This window comes from Zonotrichia albicollis, chromosome 1 (assembly GCF_047830755.1).
Source record: "Zonotrichia albicollis isolate bZonAlb1 chromosome 1, bZonAlb1.hap1, whole genome shotgun sequence".
NCBI classification, from domain to species: domain Eukaryota; kingdom Metazoa; phylum Chordata; class Aves; order Passeriformes; family Passerellidae; genus Zonotrichia; species Zonotrichia albicollis.
In genome coordinates, this window is record NC_133819.1 from 47,339,660 (window position 1) to 47,348,732 (window position 9,073).

Genomic DNA, 9,073 nt, shown 5'->3' on the forward strand with positions numbered 1-9,073 from the left:
GACAGTAATTCCAGCCTCTTCACAGATGACTTTTTGCAAGACCCTGTAAATGCTGTTCTCACAGTTCTCTCTCCAAAGGTTTTTATTTGTTTGGGCACACTATCTGTCCTGTCCTCCTGTGCTCATGGGTGTCTAGGGCCATGTGCAATATTTCCTATGAAGTTGCACTGATGCTTTGCCCCGGATATTGCTTTCACTTCCTCTGCTGGAAACGGAGCACCTGATGTGAATCTAAGCTGTATTTCCCTGTATTTTCTGTTTTCACAGACTACCACGTGAGTATTCATAAGTAATCCTCTCTGTCATTAATTGTCACTATTATTTGTCCTCAGCATCATGTTCCAAGAGAGTTTTCAGGCACCAGGAAAGCCAAATTCTGGAACAGACTCAACCTCTACAATGGGGTGGGAAGCAAAAATCCTAACTAGCTTTAAAACTCAGCCTGATAAATGAGGAGGAATATGTGATGTGACTGCCTGAAATATCAGGAGTCTGGACCTCATGATCTGTGAGGACCTTCCCTATCCCAAGTCCAGAATTACTAAATATAATATAATATAGGATAAAGTCACTGAAAATCTCTACTAATCACTCACATGCCAATGGCATTTTAGGTAGAATTTTGAAAAACAAGAACAAGATGAATACCTAAGTTCCTTCAGCCCCTATAGAAGTCTCAAGACGCTTTTTAATTATACCTATTATCTATTTCCAATATTGCCTACAGAACTACATTCACATAGAAAGTTCTTGTTTCCTAGCACTTGTACTCTGAATGAACATGATAGAAAGTCAGACAAAAAAAGCACTATCTATGTTTTAAACACTCAGAAATTAGAAGAAATGAGATATTTGAAATTCTGCAGAGTTCCAAAAGCCAGAAACTGATCTCAATACTCCCAATCCTCCCTGCAACGCCTAATTTGTGTGAACATCTCCTTTCCTGTGTAGTGTATCCACTGCTGAGTGAGTCAGAGGAGACTGAATCAGGAAACACATTTTCCATTTAGATCTGAAACCACTTGGCTCCAAGGTAGTCAATCTCCATTGTATAAAGCAGACATAGAAAACAAGAACAGTCCTGAGGAAGTTGTCTCCTGTATTCCCCTTTTCTCCTGCTATTCCTCAGTTGTCTCATTATTCCATGAGAATAAAATAGCTACTATAATGAAAGCACCATTTAGGACAGCATTTTCTAAAAAGCCTATGTAAGTGCTCAAACATTATTTTGAGAAGTAAGGCATATATGACTCAATCCAGTGAAGATACTGAAAACATTAGTTATAAATATAAAATGAAAAATGCAATACAAACTCAGAACCAAACACTGCTCTACCTGTTCAGTCCCTACCTGCCTTCCCCGGTCAACTGTGGTTGATGTTCAGGTTTCTCAGTTTCATCCTGGAGGATCACAATATTAGCTTGATGCCTGCCACATCCCTATGCTCATCTGGGCTTCAAAAATTAAGTTCTTCACCCTCTCCTTGAGGTGGGAGGACTCAAGTGCCCAGATCACACCTACATACACACCAGCAATACAAGGCTGTCCAAGAAATAAACAATTTCCATAGCAGTCTAGGGGTTACAATAATCAAGATGGTGATCCAAAGACACAGTATAAATACTACAGACCTAAACTCAAATCTCTCCTCTGACTGAGGCAATATTTGTGCCTCACCACAGCATACCTCATCCCAGAGCTTCCCAGATATCCCAAAAGGGGACATTTTCTTTCTTCAGACGTTCAGTTTAATAAAATATCCTAATTCTTCAATTGAAAACTGCAAGACCGAAACTTGGCCCCTGCAATAAGGATGTTCTGTGTATTATCCAGCAAGCAGTCCAGCATGGTGCTTACATTTCGTTGTACATATGATCCCAAATTACTCCTGAAAACAGAACTTGAATGTTTTTGACAATTCTGTCTTCTTTTAGCTACTTAAAAGATTTTTTAATTCAACTAAAAGTCTTTACTTATTGTGGCAGTGAGTTATACAGATTAACTATATATGACATAAAAGGGCATTTTCTCTACCATTTTTAAATTTATTGCCTTTTAATTTAATTAGGTATCCTCCTGTGTCTCTTTCATAAGACAGGATAAATAGAAGCACCTGCTGACCTTCTTTATGCCATACATTATTTTATATACCTTTGTCATGTCACTTCTTGTTAGTCTCTGTACTAAACTAAATAGTTGGAATCTTTTTAATCTCTCCTATTAAATGATAACTTTCCAACCTATAATCATTTGCTTTGCCCTTTCTGAAAAGTTCTTGGATATTCAGATCTCTCAAGGTAATAATTTAAAAGTAACATATAATTTAAAATAATTTAATATTTAGAAAGTCTTACACTGACTTGGAAGGAACCTAGTTTACACAACTAGGTTCCTTCTATGATCTATCCTTTCTACACTAGTGCAGGTTTCTCAGGAAAACAATGCCTCTAGGAATGGTCTTTGTTGGCAGCAATATTTGCAAACATGAGAGACTAAGCTCAGCCTCAAATGGTTTATGTGTTTGGGGCAACACTTTGGGGTGCAACCCAGCCCAGGTCTGGTTTTATATTCACAATTAATTTGAGAGTGTAATCAAATCCATCCCACATGCACCTCTGCAATGTTGGTGCCCAGAGTGTACCTCAGGTGACCTCAGTAGACCTTCACGTTGCACCTTCTGCCAAGTTTCTTCTCAGTGAGTGCAGGGTGGTGATTTCATTTCCTCTTCGTGGAGGCAAGCCCCAGCCAGCAGCTTGCAATGGGAAGTCCCAGCACTCAGCACAAGAAACTGATCCTGCACTCCAGGCTCAGGTTCCTGCTGTTGATGGAAACTAGAAGAGATATTCTCCAGTTTCAATATCTCTGAGCAATCACATTTGTTAAACAGACAGAAATTTGTGCAAGCATTGAATGGATGTCTCAGTATATCATCAGTGACAAAATGCCACGTGGAGTTCAGGAGCTTGAGAGTTGTCAGAGCTTTATCATCTTGCTAGCTCCACTGCAGAATGATTTCTATGACCAGGACACAGCAGAACAAAACAAAGGTGTTCTCTGATGTAGTTCAACAGTGGCATTAGGAGGAACTAACATCAGGTATTATAACCCCTTGTCTGCATTTTACAGCATCCATTCTGCACCCCAGAAAGGTCTCACTGCTATCATGACATTCGGTTTATTCTTGAACATCAAGATTTAAACATTACAATCCTTCTGTCCATTTGACTCATACAGGCAATTCCCTTTAATCTTCTTTACACCTCCTCTGCCTTCTCAGGAACTCATAGTTGTGCCACACCAGAGCACCCAAGCTGCTGGGCCCAGAGAGAGGAACTCCATCATTGCACTAAATATTTAAGCTTTGCTAATGGTGAGCAGCCACAATGCCTGTTCATCCCACACCAATGGCTTCTGCTCTGCAGGTGTTAGAAAGAAAAATAGTGAAAACTTTCCCTCTCCTTTTTCCTTAAACAGAAAGACATGCTTTTTCCACACACATAAAAAGATGAAAGCTCTGGTTTTACTTCAGCTGCCTAAACCCAGGCACCCTTATATCACTGGAGATGCCATACAGGTAGTGGCAAAACCCATGGCAGTTTGGGAGATGCAACAGAAACCACGACAGACCCTCATCTTTCTGAACAGTACCTTGACACCAGCTGCTGCAGCCCAAGGCAGCTCAAGCAGCATTTATTAGGAACTCACATTGAGCCTTTGCTCTTAAATATAAGTCCTAAATCTAAATCAAACTTGGTTTAAGACCAAAAAATATATTTTGTTGGAAGTGACTGGCTGTTCGCAATCCAGCTATCTTTAAACTCGGCATGTTAAATAGCATCTGATCTCAATGACTGCTTTCTGAACATGATACCCACAGGAAAAGGAAAATAAAGAAATAGCTGGATCTCACTTGCACGGTGTTTCTTAAGTGAGAGCACTCCTGAAATTGTGTAGGAAAACAGAGCCATCTACAGGAGAAGTGGTTCTTGTTTGGCAAGAAAAGAGATCTGATGAAGCAACATGATCCTGTGCAGCCACCACCAAGGTGGGACCAAACAAACCCTCTTGTTGCCAGCAGAGTGAGGAAGAGTACAGAAATATATTCTGTATAATAGAAGTTTTTTGAATCAGATCTCTCAGGCTCTCTTCTTTCATAGTTTTTAGCAAATCATCTCCATGAGCATCCAAGCAAAGCTACAAGTTACTTAGTTTTCCAGTGACTACCCCCTCACATTCCAGTTTCTAGTGGTGGCTGGAAGAGCCATTTACTGATATGCACCTTGCACACCTACCCAGGAGAGAGGCTACAAGACAAAACAGGCTACTGGACAAAACTAGTGCAACATCTGAGGCTGCAGTCCCACACCATCTTTTGATTCCCAGCTCCTTTCCATCAGCACTCTGCCCCTCAGTTACCTGAACATGCCCTTGCTATATCAGAGACATCCAAGCTGTACCTAACATAGCTGGCTACAGAAGACGTAAAACAACTTATCCTTCCTGCTGTACCAGGGAAAACAGAAATGACTGGCACTTCTTTTGGTATTAACGGTGTGCGTTCAGTTCCCTGCTTGGGACAAAAGCAACCAGTAGCTGCAAGTTTGAAGTCTCACCAACACCACAGGGAATGGCTCCTTATTGCCTTTTTGCCTCCATGGAAAAAGATCTCAGGGCTGAAATCTTCTTAATTGATTTTCCTATTGCTTGACTGGGCCACAACATGTCTGCAACCAGAGAGACGGAAAGGAAGGAAAAGAAGTCTTAGCTGAAAACAGTGCAGGATTGGCTCAGGGTATCTGGAAGACAAACTAGCAGAGGAGCTGCTTAAAATGCTACAGTAGGAAATACAAGGTCTTCATTGTCAGGGATTGCTACAACTTTGGGAAAGAGCTCTGAGACTTTCCCCATGGCCAGATGATAAAAAATGGGGTTTTTAATGTTAACACAGGAACCTCCACACTTAGCTGGATTAAGCCAATTAAATGGCATGAAATCAATCTTTCTTTAAATACTTAAAAGCAGAGCAAAAATTAGGTTGAGCAAACCCACCCTAATTGATTTCCATTTCTGTAATGACTGATTTATGTTATATATAAAGTCCAGTTTCATATCTAGTTGGACTTCTAAATGTTTGTATGTTCTTACTTATTCAATCATTCTCTTGTAGGATTATTATTTTAAACTCATCCAGACTTGAGCTTTTTGAGTTATTAGAAAAAAATTATACAGACTTACCTTTGGCAGAATTTAATAATAGTTTTAATTCAATTAAATCTAATTGAATTACTTTAAATGCATCCTGCAATTTTATAGGTACTGACTGAGCTGTACAGTCAATGGAACAAAGTCATTAGTGTAACAGTATAGCTTTGAGTTTTAATATTGTTGATTTAGGTCACAATATAGGAAACTAGGACTTTTGTGGGTAGAAAAGATTTCCTTTGGCCTAGATAGTCTCATTTCTGTGTCAAAAAGAACAATGGTTGTGCCTTGTACTTTACAGCTTCCATCTGGTTCAGATATCACACACAGAGGAGATACCAAGCAGTGACCCCTCATGAGGTGGCTGTTGACTTCAGTGGCAGCTGGATGGTGTGGCAGGGTAAGAAAGGAGTATCATGCACATGAGTTGTCTGGAGGCCTGCTAGCATAGGACAGCTTGGGCCTACCACTACCCCTGGCCAACTATATCTGAAGACAAAACTAATGCAAGATATTTTGAAACATTTTTGAAACTATTTCATTGCTCTTTCTTCTGTTTTAACAATGAGTTTAAATGAAAAACACATGGCAATCAATTAGGCAGGGACTGTAAGCTCTCCCAGACAAGGGCTATTCTTTTTGTGTATACATACAGAGTGAGATATGTTTCTGTTAATTTTAATTATCTAGGAGCTGTGTCTACTCTAAAGCAGTTGCCCAGGCATCTGCTGAGCCCTTTGCAGAGAGTCCTTGCTGAGCAATCCACTCCATCTACCTCTGATGACACATCCTTTAGGACTATGGAAAAGTTTTGCGTCAACTCACATACACTCCTTTCCTCATACAACTAAAAGTACAGGTTCTCCTTGCTTTGCCACCCACTCAGCCCCAGTCACTCAGTCTCAGTGGGCAGAGAGCAGAGGATCTCCCTTGGGAGGATGGCTATTACTCCTGCTATTACCCCTCTTGGTTAAAATCAGTTCTCCTAAAGAGGGAAGAGGGGAAAGAGGAAAATGGGAAGAGAGCCTCTGGCCCTAACTAAAAGGGAAGTGAGTTGTGGAGGAAGAACACTGCAAGCCAAGGAAGATTCAGATATTAGAAGACAAACAAGGATCTCTAAAAGAGGAATGGTACCTGGAAAATAAGAAGATATTTTGTGGAAATATGGTCCAAATTCAGATCTTGTAAAGAGCCATGGCTGAAATAAGCGCACTTGTGTAAAGTTTGGCAAAAGGGTTAATCACTGAGTTTTTTACACATGCATTTAAGTCCTTTTTGTTCCTGTTATCTGATAAAGGTGAGCGGCAGCTATTTTAGTCACCACAATATTATTTCATGGCCAGAAATCTCCTCTGGAGAAAAGGTCAGTTGGCTTCAAAGGCACAAATGAGTGGAAGAAGTCAATAAAGCAATATTAAATACTAACAGCTGTTTCACTCAGTATCCTAAACTTGGTTAAAGCATCCAACTTCCCTTGACTGTTACTTTTTTCCTAAAAGGATAAATATAAACCTAACTTAAATTTCTCATTTTTATAGGATGCTGTGACATTTTCAGCTGATTGTAAAATATTTATGCAGGGAGCAACTCACAGCAGACAGACTTGATACTTGACTCTGAATTTCTACGAGAAGAATACGTAGCTCCTTCAGGTAATGGGAAGATAAAACAAGTAGGTGGTTATCAGCTAAATTAGACAATAAAAAGGAAAAACATAAAAATAGGAGTAAATTACAAGGCACATTGTCTTCATAAGAGCATAAGTGTACATTTGGGATAAGTGCAGGAAAGGGACTTGTCTCAAGGATACTTTCTTGTAAGAGAAGGAGAGGAAAGAAGTAATCTAAGGGATTATCTGCACCAGATAAAAGCTCTTGGATAAACTCCCATGCCTATTAACAGCTCATCTCCAAGAAAACATAGTGGAGTCCACAGATAGGGCAAAAATGTGTGTTTAACTCATATAAAATTTTCTCCCAGGCTCTTACAGTAAGAGTAGAAATAAATGAAGGAATCTGTGGGGGAGAGATCTGCGGGGTTTCCCATCTTCCACCTGAAATTTAAATTCTTCCTTCTACTCTGAGCTCAGCAAGCCCAAGTCATACTCTCCACATTCATGCTTTGTAAAAGCAGAAGGGGAAATTTACTCACAGTGTACCTAGGGAAAGTTGTCAGTGCTGGGGAAAGCAACTGGGAGAAAAACATTTTCTGCTTCTCTGTGACTGGCCCACATAATGGCTCGCTCTGGCTCAGAGCCTCAGGTTTTTCAAAATGCCCAGTGAGCTCTTTGGTCTGACACACGAATCTAACTTTCATTGCTGGCAATTCCACTGCACAGCCCTGAGGAGACCCCTCTAGTTGCAGCCTGAGCTCACATCTGGCTCCATACACCAAATTTGTTGTGAGCTTGGCAGGACTGCCACAGATCATCATTGGCCCTCTGAGGGGCAGAGAGAGGAAGAGAAGTCATAGAGGCATGAGGGGAAGTTTCTCCAAGAGTTCTCTCAACAGGATTCTCCTCCAGGATTCCCCTTTTCTGAGTATGTTAACACAAAGTGGCACAGCAAGGATCTAGACATACAACGTTTGCCTACCAGGCACTTTCCTTGCCACACCAGTCACTGTGGGCATCCACAAAGCCAAGTACCATAGAGACCAATGCTGATTGCTAAGCACACTTAAAAGGAGAGAAACTCAGCTGGGATGAATGAGTACAGCTTTCACCAAGTATGTGAGTTTGTCTGGATGCAGCACTTTATAATTTTAGTGCTACAGCTCAGGTAGACTTTGGGATGAGGAGATGCACTTCTCTACCACCTTGTCCCACTGAACAGCTGGGTGAGCAGAGCAATCCAGGACCTATTTCACACTCAAGTAGTGCCTGCTAGCCAGGATGGGAACTTCACATTTAGTTTATGTTTTGTTTCATATGACTTCGATAGCAGGTTTATGGCACAACATTTCCATTACGGTTTTCTTTGTGTTTCCCTGGTGCCTTGAACCAGAACTCACTTCAGGCAAAATGGGAGAATTAATCACCTATTGGTGTCAAATGGGTCTGCATGGGACACCTAAATGCCACTTCTGTGACGAAGTTACAGCAACTCCTAAGAGTAAAATTAAATAACACCAGTGCCTTTGTATGCAAGCAACAATTCTGTTTTGACTAGTCTGTGTTCCTGATCAAAGAGTTTTCCTGATTTTTTTTTTTTGGTGTCATGGGTAGAGATCAACCCCTTGTCCTAATATACTTTGGTATAGGCCTCTGAAAAAGTCACATTTTTTTGTTCCAATACTTAGAAGTTCCTGCTCAGGGTACAAGAGAAAAAGAAAAAAAAAAAATCCTGTGCAAATCATGGACTTTGACAGTATATGGACAATGTAATTCTTAAACACTAGATCTCATTAAATTAGTCATATTGTTCTCTAAGGAAAACATACAAGTTTGAGAAGCTCCATGAAGGCAACTCAGGCCTTATGTGCTCTCTTCCAGTTAGTATAGTCTTAATGTGTACAGAAAGTCATGCTAGTTGTTGATCAGATACATAAATCATATTTAGATCAGACTACATAATGAGATGAATTCAAATCACAGTTGATACATTCAAATCACAGCACCACTTCTGTCTGTTGAGACTTCAGACTTCTCTCCCCCATTTTTTTCGTTGTTTGTTCTCAGAGTTTATCGAAACGTCAACATTTCCTGAGAGCACCAAGGAAAAAATATTGTATTTCTAGACAGTTACTCGTTTGCCAGTATACTAGGACTTTCTATTGATTTTCTGTCCTCAGCTGCTAATGTGGTGCACTTCTATCTAGTTTTCTCCTCACAGGTCACCGAGATTTATGGCTGACCCAAAGGAGATGAAA